This window comes from Cavia porcellus, unplaced genomic scaffold (genome assembly GCF_034190915.1).
Source record: "Cavia porcellus strain 051 isolate PalLab524CR breed Dunkin Hartley unplaced genomic scaffold, mCavPor4.1 scaffold_3, whole genome shotgun sequence".
NCBI lineage: Eukaryota > Metazoa > Chordata > Mammalia > Rodentia > Caviidae > Cavia > Cavia porcellus.
In genome coordinates, this window is record NW_026947486.1 from 90,466,788 (window position 1) to 90,482,592 (window position 15,805).

General features: G+C 32.4%; 1 non-coding gene across 1 annotated transcript; it reads right to left on the minus strand.

Annotated features, from left to right (window-relative positions):
• Positions 1 to 4,086: 4,086 nt before the first annotated feature.
• Positions 4,087 to 4,193, minus strand: LOC111755581 (U6 spliceosomal RNA). The gene has a single exon (XR_002790133.2). It is a non-coding gene; the product is annotated as a U6 spliceosomal RNA (small nuclear RNA).
• Positions 4,194 to 15,805: the final 11,612 nt, after the last annotated feature.

The window sequence follows — 15,805 nt, forward strand, 5'->3', positions numbered from 1 at the left end:
TTTTTACATCCCAGGCATAGTGATAAAAGGTGGTATCTACAAGTAAAACCAGTGCAAAAGACATCATTCCAAATAGGGTTGTAGCATGAAAAAAATAGTAAAAGGAATGTGCAGAGTCTGTGTTAGTTGTTACTGTGAAAAAATAATAACAGGTAACTAACAGACTTTTATAACCAACACATGAGAAAGATACACAAAGCACTTAGCATGAACTGTATTTTTTGAATGCATTCACTAGGCGTTATGTCGAGATATAAGTAAAACAGTGTTCTTTGAATATTCTTGTAATTATACTCACTTTTGTTCAGGCTTGCATGACATCTGATATTAGTAACCACTGCAAGAATACAGCACAGGCAAAATGCTCCAGTGCACAGCAGCAGCTGAGATTTTTGTTTTGTTCATTGTTATTGAGAAAGAGAGAGTTAAGAAAGCAGTTGCTTCAAAATTCATTTCTTCTCCAACTGTTGTTTTCTCAGACACTTTTTCAAAGACAATTCAGTCTGTGTCCTTGAGACAGTTAATGAGATATGCTAATTTGGAATAAATAGTTCTGCTATGAATTCTTGATAAGAAAACATCTGCTTTGCAGGCATTTTTCCTCCTTTTTTTTTTTCTTTCACTTTTCTATGGAAAGAAGTTAGGGTTTAAGGACAATAAAATATGATAAAGTAAAAGACACAGCCTTGAAGAAAAAAAATTTCAAAGTCCTAATTGTGTCTCATTCAAGCTGTAAGAAAAATAATGATTAGATAACACCAAGCAAGGGAAGATGATTCCTAGAGTTTCAGTGAATGAGACTAAGGAAATGCAGCCAGAAAGGTTAAAAGCCCATGACAACAACTGAATAGACGATGAAGTTAGAAAAGATCATGCTTACAGAAACTGTACCAGTGTAACACAATGAAGAGAAACTGTTTGCAACCATGGTCAAAGACAAAAAAATAAAAATAACTCCCATCCTTAGGAATTAAGTTCAAATGTCATGATATGAAGTTTTAGATTTGTTTTCCCTCTCCTCTCCTCCTCTCTCTCTCGTTCATTTTCATTTTACCTCTAACGGAAATTCTTCAGAAGATCCTGAGGAAAATAGAAGAGGTACAAAAATGAAAGCTTTTTAGTTAGCCAAGTTTCTAGAAGAAAGTTAAAGCTGTGATTATTAAAACAAAAAATAGAACTTTGGTCATTTTGGCTTAATATAGTCATACTAAAGTACAATGCAGGATCATGTGCCTTAGTAGTTATGCCAGTGAAATAAAGGTATTTTATTTAATGGGAGAGGAATTGGGGTGATTTGGTCATTTAGAAAAATGCAAGCTACAGATGAATTATCTCTAGACTTCTAATAAGAGATAAAAAAAGAAGATATTTATGTACCCTTTCTGTCAAAAGTAATAATATTCAATACAGATTTAAGGGAGAAAGAAAAGAAAACTAGATGGATCTATTTTCAGACTCACTGATTCCCTCTTACTTGTGAAAAGATCTCCCTTATGCATTTATCATATTTAGGGGCAAGAGCTAAAAAGAACCAAAAATTTGATTACAGGATAGAAAAAAATTGAGGAGAGAAAATAGGAGAGAATAAAAGAAAAGAGAAAGATATCGAGAGAAATGTGATAGGATATGTAGAAGAAAGAAGAAAGAAAACAATTTTCAAAATGAGAATAAGTGAAAGCTGAAGTATCCTAGAGAAAATTGCATCATTCAGTAGGACAAAATTTAAGTACTTTGTATTAAAAGTCACTTTGTAGATATATATGGCACTGTAGGTTATCACATCTTTCAATCCCTTCAGCCTTATTTTTACCGCTACTCATGGCCTCAGGCTGTAATGATTTTCTTCCAGCTTCTCCAAATATTTTTTTGTTCTTGACTGCAAAGGTAATTTAATAGCATGTTATATAGCTTTTGAAGCTTAGAGATATTGCCTGTGGAATATTTTAGCTATCACTATGTTACTGTTTTCTAAATATATTACATTATAATCACAGAAAATAGTTTATGCTATTGATTCTTTGACTTAATGAAATTTCCCTCATGGGTTTTTACAAATGTTATTTAAATATTCAGGTATATTATAAATTCTTTATTTTTTCATACATGTCTTTTCATTTTTATTTTTCCATGCATGCTTGTGCTTGTGTGTGTGTACGTGCACGCATGTGTGTGTGTGTGTGTGTGTGTGTGTGTGTGTGTGTGTGCATGTCTTACTGGGAAATTAAACACATGGCCTTTAGACTGATCTATATCTTCAGCCCTTTTGCTTCATCTTTCCAAATTGCCCATGCTGGGCTTGAAATTGTAATCTCTTGCTTCAATCTCTCATAGTTTAGAGATATTAGGCATGTGTCACCAAGCCTCATTCAAATAGCTTTTTTTCTTTTCAGCATTTCCCAGCATGATATATCCATTTCTTGGAAGAGTATATTAAAATTTGTGTAATTGTCAATTTGTGGACTTCTCTTACCAGTCTCATCACTTTTTAAAATTTATAATTATGGGTTTTTTGGTGCATATATGTTTATCATGGCAATACTTTCTACTATTATTTCTTTCACAACACCAATGTATTTTCTTTATAATAATTCGTGTCTTGAAATTTACTTTGATGAATGCCAAGTCGTTACCTACAATAACTGATTATCCAGGCCAATTTGAGTAGAAAATAATACCAAGGTACTTGGTAAAAATTTTACATGAAATTAACTTTTAGATTAGTAGACTGTGAGTAAATCAGATTATTATCCTCAAGGTGAATGAGGCTCAGGTAATCAGTTGGAGGCCTTAAAATTAAAAGATTGAGATATTCTGAAATAGGGCAAATATGAGCAACCTTCATCTGATGAGGTGAACAATTTAAAATTTAAAAAAAAAAATTGAAGTAATCTGGGAAAGGGCAAATTCTGTCCCTAGACTGCATTTTAGCTCAAGCAGCAGCAACAACAAAAATTTTCCCCAAGTCTTCAGACTGCCAGTTTTCCTTGCAAACTCTGGAATTTTAAACCTCTCTAATCATTTGAATGAATTCCTGGGGGTGGGGGAGAGAGAGAGAGAGAGAGAGAGAGAGAGAGAGAGAGAGAGAGAGAGAGAGAGAGAGAGAGAGAAAGGAGAGAGAAATACACTTTTTTTTTGGTCTTTTTCTTTTTATCAGTACTGAGGATCAAACTCACGACCACACACTTGCAAGGCAGGCACTTTTGTAAGTCAACCCTCGATGACACACCTTTTCCAACCAACTGTCACATCCTAACACATTTAGATGGGACTTGATAGTAGACTAATGCACTAATGAGTATAGCCATCTCATCATCCAATCACTTTTGCAAGGCTTAATCTCTGAACACATGAGACTTCTGAGAGGAATGTTAGCGCTAAACTAAGACACTAAACCATTCTCCCCCTATATGCAATCAATTCCTAACCTAAGTTTAAATCACACCCACACACATACACACACACACACACACACACACACACACACACACACAAACACACACACTCAGAGCTTGATATATACATGCATATCTAATTTATAAATAACTGTTTTCCCCAATAATTTCTGATATTACATGTTAATAAAAATATTCCATGCTTCTCTTTTAATTTTTGCGGATTTTACAAAAAGAGAATCTCATAACCATATTTAATTTACACTATTTTGTGGAAATCAGTGTTACTATTAACATTTATTTTTATAGATGTTTAAATATATATAAAATGAACATATAATGACTCGGTATAGTTTTACAATAAATGTCTGTATATCTAATACATAGGTCAAAAAGTATTATGTGTTTTAGGATGCTGTCTATCTTACTCTTATAATTTACAAAATAGGGTTAATGTAGCTGAGAATGTAGCCATTTATGGCAGATTATGGCAGATTGCCTGAGTTCAGTTTTCAAGATCTACTACTTGCTATCTTCATGAAATCTGAAATATTATAAAAATTTCCAACCCTAAAACTGGGGTACATAATAACTGTATGTGCCACACGGTTTTACACTATTAAATGTAAATATGTTAGAATGTACCTAAAATGATTGTCTTGAGATAAAATATTAGCTATCATTATTATTTTTTTTAAATATGGAACGCTTCACTACTTTGCATGTCATCCTTGTGCAGGGGCCATGCTAATCTTCTCTGTATCGTTCCAATTTTAGTATATGTGCTGCCCAAGCGAGCACTATTATTATTTTAGTATTAATATTAAAACTCGCATTCTCAGTATTTAAACAATAATAACATGCATTTTGGATTCTTAAAAGTGGAGTCTTGGTGATTATATTATTCTGTTCTGTTCCATCCTTAAAGTTTGTGAATTTTCATATTCATACTTTTTTTTGTACCAGGAATCAAATTCTTGACCTTGCGCTTTCCAGGCAGGCACTGTGCCAATGAACTAAATCCCTGGACCCATATAATCATACATTTTGGATTAAGTAGTAGTGCTTTTTTTCAGTTTAGGTTTATTTTCTCATTTTACACACATATTTTGTTTCCCATTTTCTGCTATTATAGGCAAAGCTTTTATGAATAGTCTTACGAATGTCTCCTGATTAATAGCTCAAGTATTTCTCTTCAATAATATATACAAGATTGTTATATTTACTCTTTTAAGAGAATAAATACAAGCTATGTTCTGATGTGATGACAAAAACACTTTACAATTTAATTGATTTAAAATTGGAAGTGTTCATTTTTTACATAAAGTTCAGCACAGATACTATTTAGAGCTAAAACGTCCACCTCATGTATACTATGTTCAGAGATAACAACCTTTGAAGGTGATTGGGTCATTAGAGTACTGTGCTCATACATGGATTACTCTGCTGATGAAGTCATAGGTGAATGTACTTTTAGGAGGTGGGGCATGAACTGGAAGTTACATTCTTTTCCCTGGCTCCTGTTTCTCTTCCTTCTAGTTCTCCTCCTTTTCCTTTTCCTTTTCCTTGTCCTCTTCCTCCTCCTCTCCCTACTTCCTCTCTCTCTCTGTCTCCCTCTCTCTCTGTCTGTCTCTCTCCTCTTTACTTCTCTTTCCCACATGCTGATAAAATTTTCTCCTCTGAGAATTTCTGCTATGACATTTGTGTCTTGTAACAAGCCAACCATGCAAGTAACAAACCCTATAAACTGTAAAGTAAAATAAATATATTCTGTCTTATGTTGTGGATATTGACTATTTTGTCAATGCTTGGAAAATCACCATTAAAAATAAGATATTAAAAAGTGAGGTCATTAATGTGACTTTACTTCATGATGTGGTTCAAAAGCCTTTGGAATTCATTTGCAGGATGACAGAAAAGTTTGAATATGTGCTCTAGAGAGGTCCTAAGATGTAAGCTGAGGTGAGTGTGCCATTCTCCTCAAAGCTCAGAAGCTTATCATGCTGCTGTAACATGCTGCTGTGATGACAAAAACACTTCACAATTTCATTGATTTAAAAGTGGAAGTGTTCATTTTTTACATAAAGTTCAGCACAGATACTATTTAGAGCTAAAACATCCACCTCAAGTATCCTAAGTAAGAGGCAGGCTCTGAGGCTTCAATAGATAGTGAAACCTCTTGGAAATTGGAAAAGAGAACATGTGCATTTTATTACGGCAAATAACTTACATTTTATCTATGTTCTAAAGTTTTGCATGAGGCTGACTAAAGATAGTTGGTCAATTAATGTGGCAAAAGAAATTTCTAGGCAGCTAGCTTTGAAGATAGGGCATAGGTTCTACTTGGTCCTTCCACGCAGGTGTCCAGTGAACATCAGGAGTAAAGAGCAGAACCAAAATGTACAAAAATTTTTGCAGCTTGGCTAAAAAGGCAGTACCAGAGAATTGGAGAAACCAGGAACATAAAATATCTGCCATGACTAGCTAAATGTTTTGCGATACAGATCCCTGGAGTCATGAATTGGAGATGCGTATTCTTGTCCCAAGATCCTCTGTTCTCTTATCCTTAATGCTTCTCTCTTCTCTCTCCTCGCTTATCAATACTTCCCTCTTCCTCTCCCTTCTTCTTCCTGGATAATGATGGACTGGGAATTTTTCCTCCACTGTGCCAATCTACTACTCTGTTTCTGCTTGGGTACAGCTGACCAACCATGAACTAAATACATTAGCAAAATACATGAGCAAAATAAACCTCTTTAAATAATGGGTCTTGGGGGTTTTGTCCCCGTGATGAGCAAGTGACTAACAGAGTAAGTCAGAAACTTTCAGTCTCTTACATCACATTTGCTGTATCAATTATTCCAACTGCTTTCATTTTATGGATATTCAGCCACAACTCTTGGTTTCCTAGTAACTCACTGAAGCATCAGAAACAAGAAAATGTAGCGCCTATAATGACTTTAAATGTTTCAGCTCATAAATGGCATATCACGTCTCTTAACATGCCATTTTCTAAAATTGTTTCTATAATTTCGTATCATAGAGAGGTTATCTGGGTAACGTGCAAGAACATATTTATATTTTGACTCAAGCCAATATATCACCTTCTTACTAGTTTACTTCAAAACAAAAATATTTTCAAAGTTGCTTTTTTTATTTTATCCCGTTTAGAGTAGATTAATGTTCCTATTGTACTTATAATAAGCAGTACTTGAAGCTGTTTCCATTTTTAATTGCTAATCTAGATAATATAAAGCAGTGTATCATATTTATTTTACAATTTTCTGATTAATAGTGAGATTGCAAATCTCTATTTATATGGGACATTTGTCCTTTTATGAAATATGTATGTATTTTACTCAATTAAAGGGGATTTTATTTGATTTTCTTTCATTATTTAATGAAATATGTTATTTATGTAATGATATCACCATTTTTAATTTTACCTATTACAAATTTTTCCCATAAATTTATTTTTGTTTATGTGTGTTTTATGAGTTAAATGAAAATTTTCTCTTTTTTATAGTGTTATTTGTGTATTTTGTAATAGATTGTGTTTTTATATCTTAAGTAGTTGGAAAACTACTTTGTATCATCAATATATTTTATGAGTGTCTCTCATATTTAATTTTTGTATATTATGTATGAAAATATTTATTCTCCTATTTCCCACTACATGGATGACCAAAAGTTCTTTATTTACCCATTGATTGGAAGAATAATTTATGTAATAAATGATACATATTGAATATTCATTTTTGTCCAGATGCTATGCCACTTTGTCTCCATCATCATATTTTTATAATATATTTAAAATTTTTGTTGCACAAACCTTTTCCACATTTTTCTGTTTTAAAAATTTATTGGCTTTTTATCCTTTTACAAATAGTTTTAAATCTGTTTGATTCATCAAAATCCTGTTAGAATTTTCATTTAGATGTTACTGAATCTACAAATAAATTGTAACTATCTAATATTTTTATAATATGAAAATATTATTATTATTAGTTTTGTACCAGGGATCAAGTTCATGACCACACACTTGCAAAACAGGTGCTTACACTGCTGAACTAAATCCCCAGACCTGAAAGTATTATTCTTAATTACTTGGTAAATATTTCAACTTATTGTCATCATAAATATGACTTATTTATTTGCTAAGGACTCACTAATAGTCATTTTTGTTATTCAGTTTATGTTTTCAGCTGAGTTTATATCAAATTACTAGCACTAAGCAGTAGCTGAGAAATTAATTTAACTTACTTGTAACCTTTGGTTTCAATTGTGTACCTTATAGCTATAAATTTACAAATAGAATCAATAAAATAGTAGCATAATACGCTAGTTATTTAATATAGATTAATGCTATCATTTAAAGCAGCTAAGTGCTTGTATAAAACTCCTTTGAAATTTAATTGTTTCTTGAGGTAATGACATCAGCAAAGAGGCAAAATAGAAATTTCCAGTGCTTGTCTCCTTATAGAAATATTAATTTGGACAACTATGAATGAAAATATTTTTGCAAGAGCTAAAGTAGCATGAGGAGAGATTAAAATAATTAGGTGAAGCACGGAAATAAGAAGAGTTGTCTTGAAGTGGCTCGGAATGGCCCACAAAGTTTTTCAGCTCTCTCTCAATCGATTTCTGCAGAGGACACAGAAAGCTATACTCTGTATGTTGGAAAAAGAGTGAAATGAGTCTGTGATTGTGTCACAAACACCAGAAACAGACTTTTCACAGTACATTCTGGTATTGAGTAGGTCCCCATAATAGCAGGATATATGTTCAAACTAACACCAAGATATCCTCTATATCTCTGGGCTCCTGGGCAACCCTTGCAGAACAAGGGATGATAAGCCAACCTAATGCACTCACACTATAAGCCAGACCTACTGCCGGTCCATGCCTAATGGACCCCAGTTCCTGGTCTTCTCCCACAAAACCAGGATCTAAACTCACCATCATAGTCCCAGGAAAAGAATCAAATCCTGTGGACACTGGTAGCAAGCCAACTCCCAAGGATTCATGACCATGTCCATATTCTTGGAATGAGACACATGAACGGTATAGAATGAGAATGTTACATTCTACTGTCAGTCTACTTCTGATGTACTCAAGCTTACAGCCCACCAAGATTCAGGTTAGATCTTTAGGATAGCACTTGTGGACACAACTCCAGGTCTGGGTCTGAAACTCAGGCATCAAGGCCTACTTTTCCGCTGACCTAAATACCACTGCCTCCCAACTGTGGGCAAAAAATCAGCCTGTGTGCTCTACAAGTCAGGCTTCATGGAGTCTCTAGATGAACTGACTACTGAAGAGATTTTGCTGTTAAAGCTGAACTGTGAAGATTATAAGTACCAATTTCTTCAAATACCTGACCCACATACTAACGCAATGTTACAAAGATCAGTGTAGAGAGATACACGTGATAATTTTTTTTAAAAAGTGAGCAATGGATCCTAAATGAATGGAGAACTATGTATTGCATGAAAAATTCAAAGTAATCACCAAAACTCTCCAGTAAACTATAAAAGACCATAACAGTACCTAAATGAAATCAAGAAAAATAATTTAACAATATGAGAATTTCATTGAAGAAATGGAAACCATAAAAAGTGACCAAACATTTTGGAGCCAAAGAACAACATTATCAAATTAAAAACATTTATCATACAGCTTCAACAACTGACTTAATAAAATATCAGTGATCTCAAAAATGTTATTGAAATTATAATCAAAGCAACATAAGAAAATGAAAGAAAAAACTACATAAAGCCTATGGAACTTAGGGAATACCATCTTAATTATAAACACAAAAAATAGATGCTTTCTCCGTGTCTCTAGTTGGAATTATAAAACAGGAAAAATAAATAGTTAGAAAACTGACTTTAATAAAAAAATGAAAAGAAAATTCCAAATACTGGAAAGGGAAATGTCCATCAAAAACCTGAAGACCAAACAATCCAAGGAGAGTAAACATACAGAGGTCTCCACTGTAAGACACTGTAAGCAAATTTTTAAGATTTAAAGATAATTGAATAATTTTAAAAGAATAAAGACAAAAATGTGTCATCACACAAAAGGAACAGATTATAAGCAGATAGTAAGACCTTGTCTCAAAAAAATAAAGATTATTACGAAGTTATATGCAAATATTTTAAGGAAAGAGAGAGACACTATAGTAACTACTATTAAGTCGGGTTATCTTGTGGCGAAACACTATGTTGCTTAAATTGTTCTGTTCTGACCTGTATTGTTATGTTATTATGTCCTCTTTTATTTCAATCCCCTCTTTTTAAAATTTTTATTTTTTTATTATTTTTTTAATTAAGGGAAAATATTTTAAAATTAGCAGGATATATTATAGTAACTTTTCTGATTTCCTATTAACTCAGTTTGAAGCCCTTTATTGCTCTCACCATCCTGTTTTGACTGATTTTACTCTATTCTGTTTTGTTTGATAGTATCAAGTTTGAGGATATAGGCAACTACTTTAAAGGCAATAAGATTCACTATGATGCCCATTCTGGTTTGACTATTATCTTCTTTTGAAATCTTGTAATATCTCCAATGTTTAGGATTTATTGGCTTTGTTTTGTACTGTTTTGTTCAATTTTATTATACCTGATGATATAAGCAATTCTTTTTAAGACAGCAAGAGGCATTATGGTAAGCATTGTTGATTACCTTGTATTCTGTTTTTACATTTATGTATTATGTCCATCCTTTGTTTTGACTGACTCTGCTTTGCTTTGTCACATTTGATTTTATTCTCTTCCAAAAACAAAGTATGAGAACTGTAGGAGTACTAAAACCCAAAATGTATAATTGTTATGGCAAAAAAGAGAGGAAAATTAAGTTCTCTAAAGGATACAACTGCAAATGGGTTTAGGTGTGTAAGATAGATGACGAAGTTTTTGTTGGATCATTGAACACAACCGTTTGCAGTATCACTGTCTGAATGTTCACTTTGTATGCTTTAATTTTGTAACTCGAACAACTATTTCTAAGATGACAATATGTAATCTATTAACTAGTGATTTTTACTGTTTATTTTGTGACATTCTGTATTACTTGTACCCTTTTACTGTTTTGTGTTTTTTTATTTAAATACATTTTTTAAAAAATTAAAATTAAAATTAAAATAAATACTATTGTAACTTTAAAATGTTTTGTATAAGCTCCTAGGTAACCACATAGACACACAACAATTAACAAAGAATCAAAATATTTGTTTCCAAAAATCAAATCACAAAGGAAGACCCCATGAAAGTAAGAATTTTAAAAAAAGTACAAGAGCCAGAAAACAATTACCAAAATAACAATGGTTATGCTATCTGTCAGTAATCACTTTAAATAAAAATAGATTAATTCCTTGCATCTCTGAATATAACGAACATTCATGTTATATGACCTTTTAAATATGTTGCTGAGTTCATTCTGTGAATTTTTTCAAAAAAATGTTTGCACATATTTTCAGCAGGGATATTGGTCTAAGGTTTCTTTCTTCCTTCCTTTTTTTTTCTCTTTCTTTCTTTCTTTCTTTCTTTCTTTCTTTCTTTCTTTCTTTCTTTCTTTCTTTCTTTCTCGCTCTCTCTGTCTCTGTCTCTTTCTTTCTTTCTCTCTAGTTCATTGGTAAGGTTTTATCATTCCTGTTTATTCAAAGAATCAACTCATTGTTCTCATGATTCTGTGTACTGTTGTTCTATTTTATTAATTTTATCTTTGAGCTTTATATTTTTTCAGTATGTTGAATTTCATTTAGTTTGGTTCCACTTTTTCTAAGGCACTGAAACATTAGGTTCTTTATTTAAGATCTTTTTTGATTTTCTAATGCAGACACTCATGGTCATAAACTTCCCTCACAATATGCATTTGGTTTTTCCTAAAAATTCTGATATATTATATTTCTTTTTTAATATGATTCTACAAATTTTAGATTTTCTTCCTAATGTTTTTCCACCATCATGCAAAATAATATAAAAGCAAAACATGTGTGTGTATATAGTTTCTTTGGTTATTCTTTTTGATGTCTAATTGCTTTCAATTATCATCTTATTAGATGTCATGAATGATTTCACATTTTATATTTGGTATGAGTTGCTTTATGACCTAAAATATAATCAGTTTTGGAAAATATATATACGCTGCTGAGAAGAATGTGTATGTATTCTGCAGATGTTATGGAGACCTACTTTGATCTAAATTTTACTATGGTGTTAGATTGTTAGCATTCCGTGTACATGACTTATCTATTGATGAAATTAGAGCAATGATATCACTATATTGAGATCTACATGATTCTTCATGTTGGTTGGTGTTTGAAATTGGTTGTAAAAATGTTTGCTACGTATAAGACTGTTACATCTTCTTGATAGTGTGTTCCCTTTAACAATATGTAGGCATAGAAGCACTTGGGAGGCTGAGGCAAGAGAATCACTGTGCGTTCAAGGTCAGCCTGGGCTACGTGGTGAGACTTTGACTCAAAAAATCAAAGCCAACCAAACAAACAAAAAATCATGTTGCGCTTAAAAATTATGTAGCAGCCTTCTTTTTTTCTCTAATTTTTTCCTGAAGTCAGTTTTTTCAGATGTAAGTATAGCTACTCCTCATTGCTTTTATGTTCCACTTGCACTAACAGTTTTCCATCATTTCACTTTCAGTATGTATATGTCTCTGCTAATATGATGAGTTTCATGCAAGCGTCAGAGTTTGGCCTTGTTTTTAATTAATCATCATGTCTCTGTCTTTTACTTTGAAAGTTAAGACTTTACATACAGAGTTGTTATAGAAAGATATTTACAAATTTATGTCATTGATTTGTTTTTTTAACATTTGATTGTTTCCTATTCCTCAGTGTATCATTGATTCTTGTTGTTTGTAGGATTCTCTTCAATATCTTCTATATTGCTGGATCTTGAATTGTTTCAGTGTATACTTATCTTTGTGTCTCTCTCTCTGTCTCACCTTTTCTCTCTTTGTGTGTAGGTGGGTGGGTGTATGTGTGTACGTATGTGAGTGTGTGTGAGATAGGGGGGATGAAACTCAAGGCCTTTTCACTGTACTGATAGTGTGTGTGTGTGTGTGTGTGTGTGTGTGTGTGTGTGTGTGTGTACATGTATATTTGAGATGAGATTTCTCTAAGGTATTAGGTTACTCAGTTTCAGCTCAAAATTCTAATTCTCTGGCCTTGGCATCACCAAGAGCTGAGAGTCATGCATCACCACATCTGGATTTTTTGTAATTTAGAAGAATGTCTTTGCTAGATATAGAATTATTAGTAATTATTACAGTAATCTAATTTAACAGTTATTTTCTTTCAGGCTTCAGATATATTGTTCCATGACATTTTGGCCTTAAAGGTTTTCCTAGAGAAATTATTCTCAGGGATTTATCTATATATGCTACTTGGAACTTCTCCCTTATAGCAGTCTATATTTTTTCCTTGTTCTTCATTTTTGCCATTTTAACTATCATATTGATGTGGTGAGGTGTTTTTTTGTGCTTCTTTTTGTGATTCTAACATTGTCCTAAATTTATATAACTATAGCTTTCATAGGGTTTGGGAAATTTTATGTTTTTATTACTTTTTTTTTTTTTTTTGGTACTGGGGATCAAATTCATGACCTTGCACTTGACAGGCAAGCACTTGCACTGCTGAACTGAATCCCCAGCCCTGTTATTTTTTCATCATATAGATTTTTCTATTCTAGTAGTCTAAAACTCAGCTCCCTCTTCTATATTAAAATCCCCTCAGTTTAGGTTTCAAATCAGAATCCCTACATTTCTGGGATATTTTGTTCATAATTTTTGGTGATTTTCTTTATTAGAGTCTCTGTGAAAATTATCGTTATTATCAAATCATAAAATCCTGTGTTCAGTTGAGCCTGCCTATTGGAAAGTCTTTCCATCAAGATTTTTATTTGATTTCAATTTATTATACTTTTTATTTACAGAATGTTTGTTTTATTTCTCTACTGAACCTCTTTTTGTTGAATTGCTTGTTTAAAATCATAGGACATATTCTTTAGGTCATTTAGATATTTACTTGTATAATTTTGAATTTATTACTTATTTAATAAATTAATAATTCGAATTATTCTGGCATTTTTCCACTTTGTTATATTTCTGTTCAGTTGTAAATGGATTATATATTTCTAGAAGATTATAATTGCTTTGTTTTTTCATCATTCTGATATTTTTGTATTGAGATTTGTGCCCTGTTGGTGTGGGTATCGCCTTCAATTTTATTTGAAGGTCTCCTTAGCATCTAGCTTTCATTTGTGGGCATGATCCTCATCACCATTTGAAAAAGAGAAAATAAATCACTGGAATGTCATCAACAACAAAATGAAAACCCAAATACTGACAAACCAGTGGAAAGCAATAACAGTACTACAATTAACAATGGAAAAATTAGCGATAATGATATAAAGCAAACTAAAAGACTAAAAATTAATAAATGTTTATGGTAGTAAATCAAAGGAAGAAGAATTAGAAGAAGTAAAATTTTAAAATAAGTAAAAGGAAGATTAAATGAACAGAGTATTGAAACAAAATTCTAATTAAATAATAAAGAAAATAGAATTAGGTAAGTATAAAAGAAAAACAATTTAAAAAGAATAAAAAGAAGTTAAAAGAAGAATAGAAGCAAAGAAAAATACAAATAAAGCCGAAAGAAGACAGCATACAGAGAAATGAGTTGGAAGCATTCCTCTATATCAAGGTGGTTAAGTAACTAATTTCTTTCTGGGACTTTCAGTACTGGCATCTACCTGTAATAGGGGAAGGACAGTGAATCACAGTTTTGGCCTACTATGTTTACAACCCCTATCAAGAGTCTTTTGCTGTGTGGATACTGATTTTTGCCCTATCTTTCATTCTGAGACGAGCTAGTCAATAGTACAATGTCTACTCTGAGGATGTATGCCCTCCATATACTTTTAGTGTTTGCTTTTATCCTTCTGTGTGTCACTATATGGTGGCATGCTTGCTACAGATGCCCTTTTGTTGTTATATCTAGGAAAGGGACCAACATTTAAGCAGAGATACAGCCCTGATCATGTTGGTGTTTGGGCAAAGAAAACAGACTACTAAATTGTACAGGAGAAGGAAGCAGAATAATTATACAAGTAATTGTTTGGGCTCAATTTCAGTGTTTTTAGACCTAATAGCTTCAGAAATGTACACATGATGAGCATGTCCCATCTCTACAGAGGATGGTGCTGTTAAATTACTCCACAGTCTGAAGTTCCTGCCAGTTAAATATCTCAGGGCTCTAGGTCTATGCCTCTTCCTCTCCACACCTGGGTCACCATAACAGAATGACCCGAGAGACCTTGAACTGTAGTTGTTCTTTGACTTCTGATTCCTAAAATTTCTTGATATTAAACAATAAATATTTTCTCAAAATGACTCCTAGATATGGAAAGCACTGCAATGGATTTCTTCTTAAACAGTAGCCTTGTAAAAGAAGTCATCTTCAGAGTAAAACCCCATGCTATACTTACTGCTTACATTAACGATGGAAATTCCCGGGGTTAGTGATGCTTTTTTGTTGTTTATCACTGAGGATTCCAACACTTTCAAGGCTTGCTTTCTGGTTGAAGATTTAAGAATCTTTCTTCATCCTGAGAGCCAAGATTACTTAGCATTTCACTCTGCCTTATTCTTTTCTCTGTATCGTCTTATGACTTTATGTTTATCTATTATTTTTAGCCTTCCTGTTATCTTTCTCTTGGTTACTGGAGTTCTTCTCTTTTTCCCAATTTTCTATGCAAGTATTAACCAAAGGAGAGCAGAGAGGGCTATAATTCTATCAGACAAATTAAACTTAAAGTTGAAAACTTTCAAAAGTAAAAAAGGTCATTATATAACGATAATGGGTTCTCATCATCACATAATAACCAAGTACAAATAACATATGTGCTGAACATTGGAAGGCCTAAATGCATAAGGTATTTTAAATTGTTATATTGCAATTTGATATCCAATATGCAATACAATATTATAATTGGGGTCTTCAGTACACCATATTCAACAATGGATAAATTATACAATCCAAAATTCAATAAAAAATAGATCTGACATATACAAATCTATGCATCAAATGTACTTAACACTTATACATTGTATTACATGCAATAATGGAATATACATACTTCTTAAGTATACAGTGAAGGATGCTTCAAGTAAAGTCAAGTGTTAGACAAAAAAAAGTCATAACAAATTTAGAAATGTAAAATTACACAAATCATCTTTTCTTACCAGAATGTTATATAACTAGAAATTATTGACAGGAGAACAATTAGAAAACTGACAAGTATATGAACAGTAAATCATATATTGCTTAGCAACCAATAGGAAAAGACAGTAAAAAGAAGAAATAAAAATATCTTGGTACAAATAAA